Source organism: Saccopteryx leptura, unplaced genomic scaffold, assembly GCF_036850995.1.
Source record: "Saccopteryx leptura isolate mSacLep1 unplaced genomic scaffold, mSacLep1_pri_phased_curated manual_scaffold_21, whole genome shotgun sequence".
NCBI classification, from domain to species: Eukaryota; Metazoa; Chordata; class Mammalia; order Chiroptera; family Emballonuridae; genus Saccopteryx; species Saccopteryx leptura.
In genome coordinates, this window is record NW_027095703.1 from 2,132,007 (window position 1) to 2,153,486 (window position 21,480).

The following is a 21,480-nucleotide window of genomic DNA, read 5'->3' on the forward strand; positions in this document are numbered from 1 at the left end:
TGGGCAGAGCGTCGCCCCTGGTGGGCGTGCCGGGTGGATCCTGGTCAGGTGCATCCGGGAGTCTGTCTGACTGTCTCTCCCCGTTTCCAGCTTCAGAAAAAGAAAAAATGAAAATACAAGCTGTTATCAAATGACTTTGGAAACTTTGGGGCACCTTAAGGTGCCTGAGAGGCATCTTGGTGGCTGCAGGGCACGTCCCGGGGACGGCAGTGTGTCTGTGGGCAGGACCACCATGCCATACACCTGCCCAGTGAGCTCAGCCCACTCCTCCCAGCTGCACACTCCTCCCTGGACCAGCCTGCAGGACGTGTCCATCTGGAGATGCAGCCGGCACTTCAATCACGAATGCCAACACTGGAGCCCTTCACTCATCTTCCCACACCAACACGTCACTCTTTCAGGAAGCGACACCACCCCTCGCTCAGGGCTCATGTGCTGCATGCACTCAGAGAGAGAGAAAGAGGAACATCGAGCTGTTCCTGTATGTACCCTGACTGGGAATCGAACCGGCAACCTCTGCTTTGGGACCATGCTCCAACCAACTGAGCTAGCTATCTGGCCTGGGCGGAGGTTATTTTTCTGTTGTAGTGAACTATCAGAAGTTCCGTTAGACACATGGGCGAGGCCCAGGAGCAAGTGTGTGGGTCTCCGAATGCCAAGGTCATAGATCATCAGATCGCCCACGTGGGGAGCGAACACCCCACCGATCCCCTCTGTGCGATTTCCATGTTCTGAGGCAGCAGGGTGGCCCGTGGACTCATGGTGCTCGCTGCGGAGCTCTGGGTGACACTGCCCCATCTGGAAAACCGGGTGGCATTACCATAGCTGGGCCACCCTTCCTTGCCGGTTGCCGCGGAACCTCAAAGGTGATAACACCACCGACGGGCTTCATGCGATGCTCAACAGTACAGCTCAAACCCCAGCACACCACTCATGGGGACTGGGTGACCCTGAACAGGTATCTCAGCCAGGACTGCTCCGGGTGACGCTTGCCACTGTTGTGAGGAAACATCTCCTTGTAGCGATGACATCCCACCTGCCCATTTCGGCTGTCACTAAGATTTAACTGAGCCTTGCCCATGATAAGCACCAGAGCCTCAACACCTACGTGCATCTCACCAACGGTGATAAACGCAGTGCCTGCCTGTGTCCTTGTTTGACCAAGAGGGGGTTTATGGCCAATTTAAGTTCTATCTTGAACTAAGTGACAAGACACCCATAAGATGGGTTGTCATTTAGAGGCAGCCACTCATCTTATGTAACATGGCAAGAGCGCTTTTTAACTTCTCTTATGATTAAGGCGGAGAGAATCCAGATTCTGTTTGTCCAGCGTGGAAACTGGCACCGGTCGCCCTAATAGATACAAACGAAAAGGAGAAAGAATTTGGAGCCGTGGGAGTACCCCAGCACCTCATGGAATGGAGTTGAAACTGACGCCACTGCACCTAAGCCGCAACTCAGAAATGAACTTGGCAGCGGGCGCTGCGGCTCCTCTGCCCCATTTTCTGCACACCCGGCACGGGACAGACCCAAGAGAACGCCCAGTGTGCGGGGGCAAAACGAACCCTGGGTCCCCAGACGATGCCTGGTATGGAAGAAATACGGCCATCCCTCTGCGGATTAGCTCATCTCCCGATATCTGGCCGGGAATGATTCAGTTCAGTGCTGCCTAGACTGTGACCAACCGCGTCCACAGGCTTCTGAGCAAAAATATACACGCACCGCACCGTGAGGAAGCCACATCTGTTACGTTGCAAAATAATCGAAAAAAATTTGTTTTTAGCAACTGACAATAACTTCTGCATCATTTCCCCTACTCCTTTCATTTCCAAGTTTGGAAAGCATCCTTTAGAGAATAATAAAAAAATTAAAAGCGATACCGGAACACTGTTAAGAAGGGACGTGGAATTGGTTCTGAGCCATGTTAGGAAACAGTGAGGGAGGGAGAGGTGGTGGTTAAGACAGAGACGTCTGAGTGACGACCTCAAAGCAAGACAGACCACAAACAGCTCCCTCCTGTCAGGGGGAGGTTACATAACAGCCCCCCCCCACTTCAGAGATAGCCCCATGCTTATCACACAACAGATATTCATTGCACAGTAAAACATGTTTCACACACACACATCCATTCACACATGTACACACATCCTTAGGAAACACTGAACTCTGGCTACTGACAAGGAGAAACACACTAATTTATACAGTTTTGGGGGAAAACAATTTTTTATTGGCTAACCCAGGAATCTGTGCCTTCCTGACATTCTAGAAAAACACCATCTTTTGAGAAGCATCCTAGAAAAGATGACATGAGCCCACCCCACGCAGCCTCCTGACATGCACACACGCCAACTCTCGTTAACAAGCCCACCGCGACTCTGAATGCCCACAGTGCCTGCGAGGACCGGCGGGCAGAGAGTGAACAGCAGGTCAGGTGTGAGAGCAGTCTGAGCCGTCACTCTGCAAACCCACCTCCCTGTGTCTGGAGCTAGTCCTGGTTTGATACGCAGCCCCAGCGTGGCCAACCTCAGGAGGTCAACGCCCCTGGAAACTCCAGCACAGCCATCCTCAAAACAACCGGCATTTTGGCGAAACCAGCAGAGGTAGGTCTGATTCACAGAAAAAGAAATGTGAATGACTGAGGAGATGAAGTAGTCTATCTCGTTAGTGACCAAAGACCCGGGGCAGAAAAGACGCCCAGCGTCTCAGCTCCACCAGGCACAGTCTCAGGAGCTATTTGCAGGGGCTGTCCTCTCTTCCCCAATCCACCCCACCAGCCCCAGGGATTCTATACAACTGCCCCTCTTTCAGGAACACCCTTTGTGGCCGTCGGTCTTGATTCCCAACAATCCAGCCTAAGGCACAAAGAGAAAGCTGTCTAACTCTCCAATAACGTTACATGAATCATGGGGTGGGCGCTCAGAAACACCTCCATACACGCTGGCGGGTGATAATACGCAGACTCTGTGAGGTTAAGTGCAACACACGTGTCACAAAGATGAACATACCGTATATGTCTCATACATACACACACCAAAATATACCAAAAGACCAATGGGGAATTTCTATGGGTCGGTATAGAGCTGTTTATTTGCTATTCATGCTTCATGTTATTTTTTTCAAACTGCTCACGGCACATTATTTTTAAAACCAGGAAAGAGTCACGAAAACCCCAGCAAGCAAAGAATCAATCAGGCATTCGTCCTCTGCTGAGTGGCAACAGGACCACGAAGAAAGCTGTTTACCTACATATTTGTGCTTTTCTCTAAGGACGCCCAGGACGGTTCCCCTTGCACGGGGCGACGTGTTGGGAAGTTCTTCCCACCTCTAGGTAGCAGGCGCTCACCAGCCTCCTCCTCCGCATCACCTGTCGGGATTTTTATGATGCTCACATCCATAAACACAACACTCAATATCTATGGTTGGGATTTATTTGCTGCTTCTAAAAATACATGTGGGGGGGGGGGGTCTCTTAACAAGGCCTCCACCTGACCTTCTCGCTAAATTAACAGCCTATTTTGTGGGTGTGCTGACAGCTGCCTACTGGGCCCCGGGCTCAATGGGCTGGTGCCTCCTCCCTTCCCGGTGAGCCAAGGGTGCTTTCTGCTCGATCTGGTCAACTGCGTACTTTGTAAAAACCCAAGGTGTCCACGGGTCCCAAACCTGCCCGTGCCAAGCTTATGTAAACTGTCATTACACTTACGATTCCACCCTAAGATGGCGTCACAGATGTTTAAATTCCCACTGCCCTTTCCCAAAACCAACACCGGGAATCGCAGAGGGTGCACCGTGGGTGGGGAAGAAGAGGCAAGCTGGTCCCAACTGGGACGATCGGACCCTCTTCCAAGGAAGAGCTGTTGGTCGGGTCACCTGCCCTGATGCCCTCTAAGGGAAAATAGAATCAATGTCCGGGAGGAGAAACAGCATGTTCCCACCACCCCGAGCACCCGCTTTGAGGGAGGAGCGCATGGAAAGGCAAAACCACCACCTTGACATCGGTGAAACCCACAGCTCATGGCTGCACGCGAGCGATGGGGTGTAGCTCGTGAGCGACACATCCCACTGACAGCACACACCCCGACGTGACATGATCGGCAGGGCCTGCGACCTCTGCGGTCTCCGTCCCGAGAACTCTTCCCTGAAGTCTGACCCTGTGCAAACATCAGCCCAAACAAAGGGGCGGTGGACAAAATTCACGACTGGGACTCCTTCAGACGTCCAGGGTCACTAAACATATGTGGTGACTCACTTCCCTGGGTAGAAAAACCGATCCTATCTGGGTCGACAGCTGTGATTGTTGTCAAACCACCCAGGAGCGAGTTTTCCCCGCTGCAAATCTCAATTCATCCAAAACTCAGCCTCAGCCACCAGGTGGAGGTCATTCACTCGAACTCACCAGGTTGCAACCTTTCTCTAAAGCAGGCGTGCCAACAAGCAAGACGCCCAGCAACCTGCACGGCTCTCTCTTGCCACCACCAAATCGTTCTCTTCCAGTAAGAGCTGGGTCTGTGGGGTAAATCATTTACCTCCCAGACTCAAGCAGCTTTGGAAAGTAGGCTGGTGTTTTTCCCGGAAACCCCCAGCAAATACCCCGGCTCCGCTTGGCTAAACCGTCCCATGGCCAAATGGTACAAACAGTGATTCTTGTTTTCATTTTAGAGGAAAAGAAAGTTCCTACCTAATATTGTCAATTTACTATGTAAATCCTAAGTATATCTGATTTAGTTTAGGAAATTTGTGACTTAAGGAGGCAAGAAAGTGTGTTCTTTTTTTTTTTCCTTTTTTAAATGAGAGACAGAGACAGGAAGGGAGAGAGATGAGAAGCATCAACTCATAGTTGCATCACTTTAGTTGTTCACTGATTGCTTTCTCATATGTGCCTTGACCTGGGGCTCCAGCCGAGCCAGTGACCCCTTGCTCAAGCCAGCGACCCTGGGATCATGTCAATAATCCCACAAATGCCTGACCAGGCGGTGGCGCAGTGGATAAAGCGTCGGACTGGGATGCGGAAGACCCAGGTTCGAGACCCCGAGGTCGTCAGCTTGAGTGCAGGCTCATCTGGTTTGAGCAAAAAGCACACCAGCTTAGGCCCAAGGTCGCTGGCTCAAGCAAGGGGTTACTCGGTCTGCTGAAGGTCCACAGTCAAGGCACATATGAGAAAGCAATCAATGAACAACTAAGGTGTTGCAACACGCCAACGAAAAACTAATGATTGATGCTTCTCATCTCTCCGTTCCTGTCTGTCTGTCCCTATCTCTCTCTCTGTCTCTGTAAAAAGAAAAAAACAAAAAAAAATCCCACAATCAAGCTGACAACCGCACACTCAAGCCGGTGACCTCGGGGTTTAGAACCCGGGACCTCAGCATCCCAGGTTGACGCTCTATCCACTGCGCCACCGCCTGGTCAGGTCCGATTGTGCTCCTTTGAAAAGAAAGACAACTTAGAGTGGGAAGGTGATTACAATGTCATACACCGACATAACAAACTGTTTTAAGGTATTTTGATGGAAATCATGAACAAGTCCGTGCCAGAGCCGCCCTGCTCACCAAGGGAACGGCTCCTCCCTGGTGCTTCAGGGCACACGACAGCACCTTCAGCACAGCTCGACCCCCAGAAATAGTGCCTGTCTCCCTCACAGAGAGAGTGGACACACAACATGAGGTTACTTCCAGGTGCACAACAGCAATCCCACATTTCTACCCCTCACCATGCAATGACCACCAGCCACCCTGCAAAGTTCTGACGACGTGAACACGATCGCATCACTGGGACTTGCTCTGTGACTGGAAGTCTGTTCCTGCTTATCTGCCTCCCCCTCCGAAAACCATGTCCCTGGCGACGTCGGGCCAGCCAGAGCCTGCTTTGCACCACGGGGCGTGGGTGGGAAATTGCAGAGAGACTGCCCAGTGGGGAAGGGGCTCCACAAAGCCACCGTCTCCCGCACGGGGCAGGCGGGGGGGGGGGGACAGGGAAGAGGAGCTGCGTGGGAGGTGTGGGCATTGGAGGGGAGCAGTCACAGCGAGGAGGGCTGAAAGGCAGAGGGGGACTACGGGGCGCATGGAGGGAGACAAGTGGTGGGCAGACAGATGGGCACAGGGTGGGGTATGCAGGGACAGGAGAGGACACTGGATGTGGGGGCGGAGGGAGGAGTGCACAGGTGGGGAATGGGTGCTGGTGGGCGGGACTGGTGAGAGAAAGGAGGTGGGCCAGGAAGCAGTAGGAGAGACCGCTAGCCCGGCAGCTGCAGGACCTACCCATCAAGCCCTAGTGTAGACCAAGGGCGCGCATGTGCCATGGACCCCACATGGCTCCACACCTCCTCTCCCCAGACCTCAGGGCCAAGTCAAGGCAGGTGATGCCTGCAGTCACAGGCGGGTCCATCTGCTCAATGAATGTCCATCTGGGTGATGGCTCCAACAAGGGAGCATGATTACCCAGCACCCCTTCCGTCCACGCATCCTGAACATCTTACAGGCAGAGTATATCTGAACACACTCCACGGTGTTCGAGAGGGCTGCAGCACACATGGACACAGGAACCCAGGCTGCACCATGCAGGTCTATCCCCCCGACCCGCGGACAGAGCTGGGCTTCAGAGGTGGGGTCCGGGTTCCAGGCAGCGAGCAGGACTCAGGAGACCCCAGGAAGAGTTGTGTGCGCTCCTGAGCTCAGCCACTGACACTCACCCACCATCTTGTTGCCTACGTACCAACCATTTAGACTAAAAATGCACTTGATTGCTCTACAACACAGAACATTAAAATAGATATATCACAGCTTCATCCATCACCACTTCTCTGAGAGACGTGTCTTCATTTCCCAGTCACACATGAACAACACCAGGATGGGGTGTGTAGTGGCTACTGACCCCCGGAAACCAAGAAGATGCCCACCCACCTGGCACCAGAGACACACACGTTGATTTCCTGCCTCCAGTGGAGGATTCCCGTTGATTGCATCACAATAATCAGGGAAGCAGACAAATCCCACTTAAAAAGGAGCTCCGAATGCTGGCGATGAATCGCTCTCCAAGCCATCTCTTCTCACGGCTGTGGCGGCTCTCTCGTCAGAGAGAGGACAGGAAACGGGGGTTTGCAGAGGGGTGCACACCCAGCACCCACCCCGTGCCTGACTCCCAGTACACGCTCAGTAAACGTTAGCTGGTAACAGTAAACGTTAGCTGATAACGGGTCAATGAATGAATGCCTTCACTCGGTCAGTCATTTGGCTGGACGGGAGCGATCGGATGGCCCCCAAAGGGACAAAGTGCCATGCCCCACATGGCACATCACGTCAAACAGATCCAGTGTGGACACAATAGCTCCCCCCACCATCCCGACATGGGTACGGTACCTACCACTATTCCAAAAAATCTGTATGACCACGTAATGGACTGTTGGCCCTGAAAAGGAGTGAAATTTGGATATATGCTACAACATGGACAGCCCTGATAAACATTATGCTTAGGGATATAAGCCAGACACAGAAGGAAAAATACTGCATGAATCTACATATACAGGGGACCTACAACAGTAAACTCACTGAGATGACAAGCAGAACAGAGGTTACCAGGGACTGGGGGAGGGGACATGGGTGAGACAGAGTCAGAGGTGGGTTCCTCTTTCAAGTGGGAATTATGGTTTAATGGGGTCAAAGTTTTTTGGGTGCAGATGATGACAACGTCTGAGGTGTAGACGGTTGTGTAACAGCGTGACTGTGCTTAATGCCACTGAACTGTGTGTGCTTACAAACGGTTAAAATGTCATTACGTCTACTTTATCACAATTAAAAAAGAAATGAATATGTGATCGGACTTGAGAGTTGTCATAATTCCTGGGTCTTCTCTTTGAACGGCCATAAAATAACGACCCCCAAGGGTCAAGATTTCCCTAATTATCACAGCTAACAAGGGTCGGATGTCCCACGTATAAAAAGCCACAGCTGACCACAAGACCCGGGACACGACTGATGTCACTTACAACACCCTTAGTGAGCCGGGCGAAGGTGCCCAGGGGGCAGTTGTGGAGTGGACACATGGAAATAAACGAAGGTGGTCTGGGGACAGAGAGCCACTGGGAACCAGAGCCGTCGAGAAGTCACAGACTACTCAGTAAAAAGTGGAAACCAGAAGACGGAAACAGGAGCCAGCAATAAAAATGCTGGAAAAATCACGGAAAATTTAGTTTCTATTCCCATTCAAAATATCATCGTAGCTGTTCCTCAGGGGACCAAGTGACTTGATTTGAGTCATTTATTTATTCATTCATTTTAGGGAGGAGAGGGGGAAAGGGAGAGGGAGAGGGAGAGAGAGAGAGAGAGAGGGAGAGAGAGAGAGAAGAGGGGAGGAGGAGCAGGAAGCATCAATTCCCATTTGTGCCTTGACCAGGCAAGTCCAGGGTTTCAACCCAGCGACCTCAGTGTTCTAGGTCGACGCTTCATCCACTGCGCCACCACAGGTCGGGCTGATCTGAGTCATTAATAAATAAGCTAGCTGGTTCCTGTCCTGTGCTCCAGGCCAGCCCCTGACCCCTGGGCATCTTCCCATGTCCCAGCTGCACCAAAAACCCATTTCCCAGACATGTCCTAGGAGGTCACCCTCTTAGCCCAAGGCGCCTTCATCTGAACTCTGGAAACCTCCTCTTCATCACTGTCCCTGGCTGAGATGTCACCTCCCTGACCAGCAGCAGGCAGGTGCAGCCTCCAGATTCTGTCATCACCCCACAGGAGAAAGCCCAGGGTCCTCTGTCCCCAGCAGGAGGTGTGGGGCTTTGTGTCCCTCCCTTGTTCCCTCCCTTCGGGGCACTCTTTGAGATGATTGATGCTCAGCTGCTCCTCTCTCTCCTGCTACCATTAAAATCACAAGAACTGGCCATGGTCTAAGAGTTGCGTTGGTTAGAGCAGGGGTCTCAAACTCAACTCAGCATGTGGGCCGCAGTGCAAGATCACAGCCGTTCGGCGGGCCGCACTAGGTCTTCCAAAGGCAACTGTTACGCAACACTTTTCTCACTGCAGTTGAAAACAAAAAAAAATCAGTACAACAAGCACAATCGTACATGCAGTTTACTCAGTGTCACAAAACGACCAGAAACTGTAGTTCGCATCACAACTGCTGTTAACTAAGCTAATATCTAGCTAGGATGCTAGAGAAATGAAAAATACAAGTAGACCCCTAGGCTTACTTAATTTTATCCAAAATATTTTGAACTTCGTGGACTAGTCTGCGGGCCGCACAAAATTGTTCGGCGGGCCGCGAGTTTGAGACCCCTGGGTTAGAGTATCATCCCGATACTCAAAGGTCATGGGTTCGATCCCCAGTCAGGGCACATACAGGAACAGACTGATGCTTCTCTCTCTTTCTCTCCCCCTTCCTCTCTCTTTAAAATCAATCAATAAAAAAACCTTTTTTTAATTGCAAAAACTGGCACAAAGCCAGCCGTGAGCAAATCATCCCAGAACGCATACATCCATTTCAGACGAACAAGGATTTATTGTTAACACACATTTAAATACACGCCGAGATCAGCTGGGACCAGGAAAAGGAGCTGTCCATTGGCACAGAGAGCATGCCATCCCCGGAAAGAGAGGCAGACAGTGGGCCGTGCCCGGCAGTAACCTGTTCGGCATTACAAAATGATGGCGGAGGATGACATCATCGACCTGGCCACGTGTGTCAGTGCTGTGAAGAGCCCTCCTGTGACAGGGAAACGGCTCACAGGGAAACCTTCTGCTAACAGACCTAATTCTCGTGACCAAGGACAGGACCCCAGTGCCCCGGAGCTCGCTCGCACTTATACCACTAGGAAAACACTTTTTCAGCATTAATTTACAGCTCTGAAGTGATCACTAAGGACGTGACTGTCCTGCCGGAAACCCTGAAACACTGAATCAGTGCCACGGAGGTCTCAGTCCCTGTTTCCATGGCCCCCATCCCCCACCACACTCTGGGACATGGTTAGCCACGCTCTTGTCAAGACGTGGTCCATTCTCAGTACATTTACGTAGCTGCGCCCCGGGCCCGATTCTCACAGTCCCTCGCCAGCTTTGTCTAAATTACCCTGGAAAGAAATGGAACCTGAAAGGGGTAGCACTGGGTCACCATCTCTCAGCAGAAACCTGGGTGTTATCAAAATGGAAAATGGAAGGAGAAACAGCCAGGACCCTGGGGGCTGAGCAGCCCCCCAGCCCCACCCCCAGCTCCCAGGGGCCTCTCCCTCCATCCTGCCTGCAGCAGGCTTCCTTTGATGTGACCCTCCGAGTTCCAGCTTCCTTTCAGAATCTGGACCCCCATGTGTCTGACTGGCTAGGGGCTTGGTGTTCTGCAAGGAGACCCCCTTTTGGCAGATGAAAATTCTTTCCTGCAGTGCTCACCAAGAGAGAAGTATCCTGGAGCTAGCTTTCTCAGCCTGGGCACTGCTGCGTCTGGGGCCAATCCTTCTCTGGGGTGTGGGGGCTTCCTGAGCGCTGTCTGGTGTTATGCAGCATCCGTGCCCTCCCCCCCCCACCAAGTGCCAACAGCAGCCCCCCAACTGGGACAACCAAGCATACCTTTAGACAGTGCCAGGCGCTGTCTGGGGCGGTGGTGGTAAAATGCCCCCTCAGTGCTAACCAGAGTCCTAGAAAGCCCGTCCCCGCTGAGCCCAATCCCAGGAATGACCCGGGGCAGAAGGTGAACTCTTGCCTGCTTCCCGTGCAACCTGGTGGAGACGACATGGAAGAACCTACCCGTTACCTTCGCAGGGACTGCGAGAAGGGACTGTGCAAGCCAACATCGCCAAGTTGCGTCTCACTCTCCAGGATGGATGGCCCCGAGGGACGGGGACAGAGAAACTGTTTCGGAATGACAGCGTCAGGCCCCACTGCGGGGAGTGACCTGAAGCCCCCACCACGCCCAGTTATGGCCGGCACTCGGGGTGACGCCTGGGAGAGGGTCCCCCAGCGCAAAGATGCTGCGTATCTCAGACCTGTTGCAGCTCTCTTGCATCATGCTGTTGCAGAGATGGATTCTGTTACAACAAGACGCTTCAACTCTGCTGGGAAGGCACTGATCTGACACACACACACCCCCTTCTCTGTGGGTTTCCTTCCCCTGGCTGGCACGGAGGGTAATTCACACAGTCACAAATATTTAGTCGGGAAACACCCCAATAAACTGCCCGAACCCCTTATCTAATGCTTGCTAGTCCTTGCGTCAAGGAATTTCACGTTAAATAACATCTGAAATCTGTCCTCCTGAAATCTACAGTTTTTGCCGACAGGATCAAAATGAGGTTCATGGAATAGAGGCGTGGCGGTTCATTTTTCCGTTATCATCGACATCAGCGGTTGTGCCTGTGGTCTGAGCACCCAGACCGACTGAGGCGGTCAAGAATCAGTGGCCCTGAGAGTTAGAAGCGTTAGAAGCAGCCGCTTCAATTCCGTCACGCCAGGAGTGGTGAGCCGGCCAAAGCCGCGCTGCCCCCGGCCACGGGCGGCTGGTCTGTGCGGAGCTCAGGGCGCCCGCCGCCTGCTGCCCGGCCGACTTCCTTCCCTTCATGCTCCCGGTGGACGGCAGCTCAGCCTCCCGCCTCTCGGGGTCCTTTCCAGCCTCACTCAGCAAGGCCGCCGCTCAATCGCAATCCCAATCGCAATGTGTGCTACTAATTAGGACACTGAAGACCTGCATTTCTCAGCGTCAGGACCACCTCTGGAGGACCAGCTGTGGTGCTCTGACCTGGGGGCCTGGGGGGGCACCTCTAACTGCAGCAGCGCCTTAGTCTGCAGCAACTGGGAAGTGGGGGAGGGCTCATCGGTTACTGTTAAGAGTTTCATCGCCTGACGAGTGGTGGTGCAGTGCAAGGACTGCCAACCTCAGGAGCTGAGGCTTCCAGGTTCGAAACTCTGAGGTCGCCGGCTTGAGCACGGGCTCATCCAGCGTGAGTGCAGGGTCACCAGGTTGAGCGTGGGATCATCAACATGATCCCATGGTCATTGGTTTAAGCCCAAAGGTCACTGGCTTGAGCAAGGGGTCACTGGCTCAGCTGGAACCCCCCCAGTCAAGGCACATATGAGAAAGCAATCAATGAACAACTAAGGTGCCGCAACTATGAGTTGATGCTTCTCATCACTCTCCCTTCCTGTCTGTGTCTGGTCTGCCCCTCCCTCTGGCCAAAGAAGAAGAATTTCGTAACTTTCTCCAACACGTAGTCAGTTCCAGCCACATCCTGGGGAGGCACAGCGTCCAAACGAACCTTTTGGGTCGAAGCAGCAGGCACACACACTTTGTGCTGCACTCAGACCAGCCACAGTCCGCAGAAGGATTCCCAAACGCATCGGCTTTCCTGCCACTTTCAACACCGCCACATGGCGGGCGGGACACACCTCCCCACCTTCTGCAAGTCCCAGGACTCTCCCTCTCTGCTGGGTTCTTCTGTCCCCCCCCCCCCCGGCTGCCACAGGACCCGGGGCACTCACTCTCCTCAATCTCTAAAACCCGAGACCTTGCTTTTGCCACTGAGACCCCACAGCCTCCCGGCACCTGGGTACCCTCGCCCAGGCATGGACGACTGGGTGGCGTGGGCACCGGACCCCTCACTTTCCTCTCCCAGGGAGCCCAGTCCTGCAGTCGCTCAGCATCCAGCCCTTCCCGGGGAAGCCATGTGGCAAGAATTGTCACCCGTGACAGGGAGACGCATTTCTGTGGCCAATCTGGCCATGCCCGAGTTCCTTTCTTCAGAGTTCCACAACTCGTCACGGCGGCAGAGCTTCCAGGACTCAAGAGCCAAACACCCAGTGGCTCCCTGTTCCTCTGAATTTCATACGACAAGGTTAACGGCCCACCTACGCCTGCTGACAAGGGCCAATGGCTGCAGAGCGGCAACACCCTACCCCGAGCAACCACCGTGAAAAGCGCTGAGTCGAAGGCAGGAGATCTGCAGTGACATACGGCGTTTCCGAGGAACGGATCTTTGGCCAACCGAACCCTGTGGCGTCCCGAGGAAAAACGCCTTGGAAGTCGCTGGGAAGCCTATCAAAGGTCAGAGAACGCCCCGCCCCGCCCCGCCCCACCCTCAAAGACAGGGCCGCCAAGGGGGAGGTCGGCAGCAGCAGCGCCCGACGTGCGATTCCATCCGCGTAAAAGGGCGGATGACATGAACCCTGAGTAACGTTCACCAGCGATGCCAGCAGCCAGCGCAGCCCAGGGCACCGGCCGCCAAGTCTGACCGTGAGGACCTGCCCGTCACAAGATGCAAATAACCGGGTAGATGCTTGTTTCGAAGGACTTAAAATCGTCACCAGAGAGAGCCCTGCAAAACAAATCAATCTCTCTCGCTCCCTTTCTAATTAATAAAGACACATGCTAATTAATAAAGACCAGAGCACCTCGAGAAAGTAAATAGCCAAGGACAATAAAGACTTTGTAGCTGTCTCAAGGAGCTTCCTTCCAGTCTCCCCTACCTGGGGCACCCCCCACAGAAAAGCTCACCACATCCGGGCTGAGGCAGCCCTCCGGTCCGGACAACCCACCTGCGTGCCCACGAGCCATCACTCAGAGGTAGACTCCTTCTCCACGGAACAGCCCAGGTCAGTCAGTGTCCATCCCATCACCCCGCTCTGCACCACCGTGTCAGACATCCCTGTCACGTCTCCTGCGTCGGTCATGTGACACACACACCTGTCAGACTTGGGAAGACAGCCCCGGGAAGGAGCCGCGGTGGGTTCAGGATTCAGCGCTGCCCTGAGGGGCCCGGGCGGAGTCCAAACCCAGCGCTGGTCTCTGGCGATGGTGCCTCCGTTCCCAACTTCCACTGCAGAATAGTTGAGTCTTTTCCTTAAAGATAAGATGTCACGCCCTGGCCGGTTGGCTCAGTGGTAGAGCGTCGGCCTGGCGTGCAAGAGTCCCGGGTTCGATTCCCGGCCAGGGCACACAGGAGAAGCGCCCATCTGCTTCTCCACCCCTCCCCCTCTCCTTCCTCTCTGTCTCTCTCTTCCCCTCCCGCAGCGGAGTCTCCACTGGAGCAAAGATGGCCCGGGCGCTGGGGATGGCTCCTTGGCCTCTGCCCCAGGCGCTAGAGTGGCTCTGGTTGCAACAGAGCGACGCCCGGGAGGGGCAGAGCATCGCCCCCTGGTGGACAGAGCGTTGCCCCCTGGTGGGCGTGCCGGGTGGATCCCAGTCGGGCGCATGCGGGAGTCTGTCTGTCTCTCCCCGTTTCCAGCTTCAAAAAAATACAAAAAAAAAAAAAAAAAAAAGATAAGATGTCACCGTGCTGATGGCAAAGTGTCTCAAAAGTTCATACGGGCAGAGCCAACTCTAGACAGTAAGTCCCCAAGTGACAAACAACTGACTCACGTACAACTTGCGCTTACGAACGCAGAGCCCTAAGGGTTAGATTGGTAATCAACTGCACCTGGACACCCGTGAACATGCTATCATGCTATCATAGTTCATTGAACCCCACGGCAAAGAACTAACCCATGAAGACCTTATGGAACTAGAGCAGCGAGAACAGCATTTATGGAAGAAAACAGAAGCCTAGAAATTCTAGAACTGAGAAATAGTTTTCTACACAAGAGTTAGATGACGCTTTTCGTCTCCTTGAAGGAGGAATGGCAACATTAGAGGAGCAAGATCCCGACACAGAGAGGTTCACCAAAGTTTACCTTACGGTCATTGAAGACTGGAGATGCTACAGGCCATTGGATGATGAGGAGAAAAGCTCTGTACGCATCTCCCTGATGTCTACACTTCAAGACTCTGACTCCAGCAGCAGAACCAGACCTGACTCTCTAACACACCTGTCCCAGCCTCTCCAACAAGTCCGTCATCGTCTGCATCATCCAAGATTGTGTAAGGGTATACTGGAAAATGTTTAAGTATTTACAGGCACAGAGAGGTAAAAATAAACACTAGGTGAAGACAGACATCTAAGTTACTTTTCATAGGTAAATGGACCAGGTCCAACTTACACACGCATTCAACTTCAGAGCAAACCCACAGAACATGTCTTGTTCGTGACCCGTAGACCACCTGTACTTTGCCAGGAACTCAAGTCCCAGGAGGGGGAAAGAGGACAGTAAAGTGAGGGACAGATGGGGCACTGTCACGTGAGATGTTGGAGGGAGTTGCGGCCATAAGGAGAGAAGGGAATGGTGGGAGGAAGACACCTCACTGCGAGAGATCATGGCGGGAAGTGGGCTGGCGTGCGGAGCCATTCTGGAGACGTTAAATATTTCTTCCACTGCGCTCTCCTTGGGAGTTCAAGGCAACAAAGAAGTAGAGGTGGGGGGACATGTCAGCTCTCCTCAGAGGACTTCCTTAAGCAGTGGAGGGCTGTGTTCACAGTACCGAGGAAGGACATGAAGAAAGTCCCGGGGTTTGAGTGTGGGCACGCCTTGACCTCACCACACACCAACCAGAATCATTTCCTACGACCCAACTGTTGTCAGAAGCTGACTGCGTCCAACTCTAAAATGCTTCTAGGGAAAAGGCACACCTGTCTGTCAATGGATGGATGGATCAACAGAAAAGGGTGGTCCACGCCCACAGTGGAATATTAGCCCTGAAAAGGAAGGAAATTCTGACACGTGCTACGACACGAACGAACCAGAGATAAACTAGGTTAAAAGGACAAGAATGGAATAATTACACTTAGATCAGTACCCAGAGCAGTCACATTCAGACACAGAAAGTTGCATGGTGGTGGCCCGGGGCTGGGGGGGAGGGAGTGAGGGGTGTTTAACAGGGACAGGGTTTCAGTTTGAGAAGACGAGAAGAGTTCTGGAGACAGGTGGTGGTGATGGTTCTACAACAACATGAACATACTTGGTGCCCCCAAAATGTATACTTAAAAATGGTTATGGTGGTAAATAGTGTGTCACGTGAAGTTCATCACAATAGAAAGAGAATCCTTTGTAAATCTGAGTTAAATAGGTGTCAACGGAAGGCACGATCTTTGAGTTAAAGTCTCTTCTTCAGGGACTACTTTCACACTGTGGGTTCCATTAAAAAATCTGCTAATTAGTCACATGGGTGTCTTATAAAGGTGGGAAATTTGGAGAATTCCATAATTATTCTAAGTAATCATCAAACTCCAATTTAGTACCCACCATGAAATGCACATTACACAAATTGTTTTCTCTTTAGATAGGAATTTAAGTTTAATACAAATGCATTAAGTCAATTAAATGAAGAAACTTTGATTTATCATCTAATGTTTCAAAATAAGTCATTTTAAGTTAATGATTTAATAAAGTTACAGCACATAAAAACAATTTATTTACCTTAACGTAAGTTTAATTAATGTCAATTAAATCAGTTAAACGGAATTAACAGATGCCTATAAAATTACACATATAATCGTGTTGTCAAAAATACATTTCCTAATGCAAAGAAAAACGTAACTGAGGAATGGAAACCCAAATCTATACCCATATTTCCTCCCAAATTGCTAGTTGTATTGAGTATCAGAGTCAGTGTATGGGGGCCAAACTTGTGTCATTTCTCACCACAGTGCTCCCTGCCCGGTGCAGCTGAGTGGATGCACCCACCTTCCCGGAAGCCCCTGAGGGCGCAGGTGATGAAGGCCGGTACTGACAGGGGGACCCGGTGGGTTTGAAGCCAGCCCTGGTTCCTCGCCTCGCCCCGCCCTCGCACTGACGGAACCCGCGTTATCGGAACCACGGGCGCTGAGCCCTTCGGTGCAGAGACCAGCCGAGCCCCCAGACAGACAGTCTCACTCGTCCTCACACACTCCACACTCCCTGGGGCTCCAGCGACGGCAGATCCAAGGGGCAGTCACGCCAGACACGGGAGATTGTTTTCATACAGCGCGGTCTGCAAAGGGTGCTCTTGATTTGAGTGAGGAACTGGGTGACAGAGAGGTGACGATCTGGCAGCTGTAGACCCAGGAGGGCCCGGCCCCGCGAGCATGGAGTCTCTCCAACACAAGAGCCCACGTGCGGATCCGCCGGAAGAGAAACGCCTCCCGGGGGTCCCTGCCGCAGCCACGCCGTCTCAGCAGCACGGTGCCAGCCAAGATTGCCATCAAGCATCCTGGCTGGTCCCCCAAGCAGTGACACCGCCGCCTGTCATTTCCCAAGCTCGTCCTACGAGCAGCGCATGCGACCACAGGAGCCCGCCTCCACCCGCCGGTGGGTCTTCCCAATCAGCCCCCCTGGGAAAAAACAAGGAGCTCCTAGCGGCTGTGGGAGAGAAACCGGAGGCAGCAACGTCTAGGAAGCAGACACGCCGTAATCACCACCTCCGCTCTCCTCCCTGGAACCCCCGACTTCCGGATCTAAATAAAAAGTTTTGTTAAGACGTGCTGGTGTAGGCAAAATCACCTGCCACGAGAAACCTAAAGACCTCTCTGTTTCCGGTAGGCACAGCCAGTGCAGCCCTGTTTAACTTTCCCACACCAGAGACATAAAGAGGGTGACAGGCCGTTCCCTCTGTAATAACAAATCCCTCGGACAACTTCACTTACTCCGAGCCAGACGGGGGCAAATCCCTTCTTCCTTCCTTCTCGGGTCTGTGTTTACGCCTGTCTTCTGTCTGCAGTCACCTGTTAATGAAAAAAATACCCAAAGTGAGGCAACAGTGTCCATGGGCACATGCTGAAGTACAGATATGTTCTTGATGGTTCCATAAGAAGGCACGTACCCGAGTCAGGGCATTAGGAGCCGAAGCAATGTCCGTGGCAGGTGGCAGACACGGTCATGGCTGAATTTCAGGCTCATGACTGTTTATACCGTGCACACACACACCTGTGCCAACGTTCACGCAAGCTCAGGACCAAGCCCGTCGTTTCCGCAACTGAAAACCCTGCTCGAACAACAGACACGTTTCTACATCACCCTCACGCACACCAAGTGAAAGCGGTATTTCTAGAATTCAGCACAATTCGGCTTCTAGTGACAGACACCTCCGAAAATTCAGGGAGTGATGAGCAAATAACTGCTGAGAGATGAGAGACAAGAAGGACACAACTGACAGGGTCACTCCGCCTCTTGTTTGTATGTTCATGGTGTGGGAGAAATCCAGGGAGGCTTCTTGCAGGAGGTGGTGCTCCTGTTGGTGCATGAAGTCTTGCCTGGGCAAGTCGGCCCTGTGGATGGCACGCTCCTAGCTGGGCCAGCTTGTAATCCCCCATCTGCTGTGTGCAGGCAGTGGGATGGGAGCTCATCTCACGGGAAGGGACAGTCAGGATGCAGGGAACTCCCAGAACGGGTTGTTGCTGAAGGACTTCACTATTTGGCTCACAGCATGAACAGCGGTGGTGGTGCTGATGGCCCAGAGACCGCTGGCTCAGGGTGGACCTGAGCACCAAACCTGCCAAGCGCCCCCCTCCCAGAGTGGTCCAGTCAGGTGCAGCCTCCACGAAGAGCATCTCCCGGAAAGATAACATGCACAATCCTTCCCGCCTCCTTTCCTTTCATCATCTCCGAGCTCACAGGGCTCACGTGCCGCAGACCACACTCAGCACACGTGGCTGGGAAGGTGCTGGCAACCTGGCCGGGCTCCCAGTCCCCGTCGCTGCCCCATTCTGCCTCCAGGCCACCGCCTCACTGTGCACGTACACGGCATCAAAAAAAAAAAAAAATGAGAAAGAGCAGACTCATGGTCCTCAGTTTGCTCCTCGTTAATGATAAGACGCTCTCTCTGGATCAGAGACTACTCAGCTGTGAAATGAGGGTATTAAGTTATTTATGAGGTTTCTTCCACATCACAAAATCTGAGGAACCGTTTTCCTGTTGACATCCCTTGAAAATTCAAGGCAACACACGTGCAGAGAAGCAAACCGAGAACTCGGAAGAGGAGAGCCCACGTAGGGAGGGAGATAGCAGAAACGTGTCCTGCAGCCACTGAGCCCGGGAATATACACCAAAGGGTCTGCTATTTTCCCCCCGGTTGGTCTGGTGGTTGACATTCCCACTCCCGAGAAATTTGACCTGTACCATCACGAGAATGAAGGGGAAAGTCTGAAGCATGTTTTCAGAACCACTGAGCATGACAAAGAAGCTGCAGTTCCCTCCTGAGTCCTCTTCGGTGTTCAGGGAGGCCTGCAATAACTGGGCCAGGGGCTGAGATGGGTACTAGAGGTGACGGGGCATTTGAGTGGCAGAAATTCTGAACCACTTCATTGGCTCCGGGTTCTAAAAAACTGCCCCAAATACCAGAATGACCAAGGTTGACCACACTAAAATTTCTATAATTTCACAGGAGGCATATATCCCATATGTTTCCATCTCCCAAACCATTTTTATTGTTTCAAGTAATACATTACATAGTTTTAAAAAGTAAAATACAGGTGAGGTGAGGCAAAGGGCTCCTCTTTTTCTTAATTTTTATTAATGATCGTTTGCATTTACTGGATCATTAGTATGATATATATATATATATATATATATTTTTAATGTATTTAACATTGTTCACTATTACCTGATCATTGCCTTGGCTCATTTTTATTTGGGATTGTTTGACTTTCCCTTATTGATTTGTTGGGGTTTTTAAATTAATTTTTATTAACTTTATTGTGTTAAGATGGATTCAGGTGTCCCACTCAGTAGAACTCCCTCACCCCCACACAAGGCCATAGAGCACTTGAAACGTGGCTAGTGCAATGGAGGAACTGACTTTTACATCTGTGTTTCATTTTAACTGACTCGAGTTTAAACAGTCACATGCAGACAGTGGCTGCCGTTTGAGACAGCAGACATCTAAAGATTCTAACAACAACAAAAAAGTAGTGGCTTTAGCACCAACCCTAGATGATATTAAAGACAGTTCAGAAGAAAGAAATTGGTGCAATGTCTAATTCCCCACCAGGACTATTTTCAATCTGAGGTTCCACGGCCTCATTCCTTACCGCCTCCTCCCCTGCAAGACCTCACGGGCTTTTCAGAACGGTGTGACACAAATAGGAACATCTTTTTGTCCCCAAGGCTGGGTTGTATTAACATCTGGTGTACAAACAGGGCAACCAAGGTCCCTCCTTTCTCCTGAGGGGGACGGTTGAGGGGACTCCACAGGACAGAAACTTCCCATACCTCGATCACATTAAGAGCATAACACAGAAGCAGAGTACTGAAAGAATAAAAACCGAAGGGGCAGACAACACAACGGGCAAGTTCCTGAAGGCAGCTTCTCTGAAGGGAGACTGCCCTCTGAGAGCCCTCCCCCACCATCACCTGCTTCTGCCTCCCCCACCATCACCTGCTTCTGCCTCGCCCACCATCACCTGCTTCTTCCACGGGTGCAGGAAGACCCGCCTCCTCTGTCTGGTGGCTGCTCCAGGGCACAGAAACTAGAAAGGCATGTGGGGGCGCTACCCGTGCATTTGTTTGTTCATTCACTCACTTATTCATTCAACAAACATCACAAATAAAACAAACTGCTATCCAGATACACTATGAACAATGACGGCGACAGAAAACGGAACAGAACCGACCTGCTGTCCTGTGCCCCCCGACGGAGCCACGAGGCTCTCGTTCCACCTGAATCGCAGAGAACTACCTCAGCACTGTTCAGAGCCCAGAACGCAGCAGACACATTAACATGCAGGTGAGCATTTATAACAAGTCCAGAGCGGGATCTGGAGCAAACAAAAGTCAGTATTTTCTTTCTTTTCTTTTTTTTTTTTGGCAATTTTGCCTAACTCTTAACTAGATTAATCCAGATCCCTGCCTAGGAGAAAGATATGCCCATATTCACAGACATAAAAATTATGTACATTTTTCTCTAATGTTCTACAAAACAGATCAGGGTTGCAACAAAAAATAACCACAAAGTATAAGAAAAGGCAAAGAAAGAATATTCAAAAAAAAAAAGACTGTACCAGAACTAGACAGAGAATCAGATGTTGGAAATACCTAGCATGAAATTTTAAATACTGTGAGTAACATGTCTAGGGCTCTAACCCAAAAAGAGAACAGTATGTAAAATCAGAAGGGTAATTCAGCAGAGAGATGGAAACTATAAGAAAAAATAAAATAGAAATACTACATATGAAAAACATGGTTAAGAGAAAAGAGTGTGTTCAATAGGATCTTCAGTGGACTCAACTCAGCCAAAAGAAGATAGGTCAACAGAAATTACCTCGACCAAAACACAGAGTGAAAACCAAACAGAACAGAACATTCAGAGCCATGGGACAAGATCAAAGGTTCTATTATACTGGTATCTGGAATTACAGAAATAAGAGAGAGAATGGAACAAAAATATTTGAAGAGATAATGGCCGAAAATATTCCAAAACTAATATGACATCTACCCACAAATCCCAGATGGTCAGAGAATAAGAAGTCAGATGCAAAAAAAAAAAAAAGTATTGCCACCACTCAGCACTAACATCACTCGACTGAATCCCATAAGCTCTGCCATTGCCACGCCTTACAAACCGAACACTCCTGCCAGTAATACCAATTCAAACGTACATGATGTCTATTGCACAATACTCACCTCTATGTACAAGTCTTACTCTGTGAAAATGACTGGTCCACCCTAGTTC

General features: G+C 51.4%; 1 protein-coding gene across 3 annotated transcripts in view; it reads right to left on the minus strand.

The window, feature by feature from the left end:
• Positions 1–17,538, minus strand: part of LOC136386910 (phosphatidylinositol N-acetylglucosaminyltransferase subunit A-like) — a 59,143-nt gene extending 41,605 nt beyond the window's left edge. Inside the window, exon 1 of one of the 3 annotated variants that reach the window (XM_066358030.1) lies at positions 17,459–17,538. The gene's annotated coding sequence lies outside the window, so the exon portion shown is untranslated. Of the gene's footprint in view, positions 1–10,725; positions 10,778–17,454 lie in introns of those variants that run through there. The other 2 variants (XM_066358031.1, XM_066358032.1) reach the window with 2 other exon arrangements.
• Between the last annotated feature and the right edge of the window lie 3,942 nt (positions 17,539–21,480).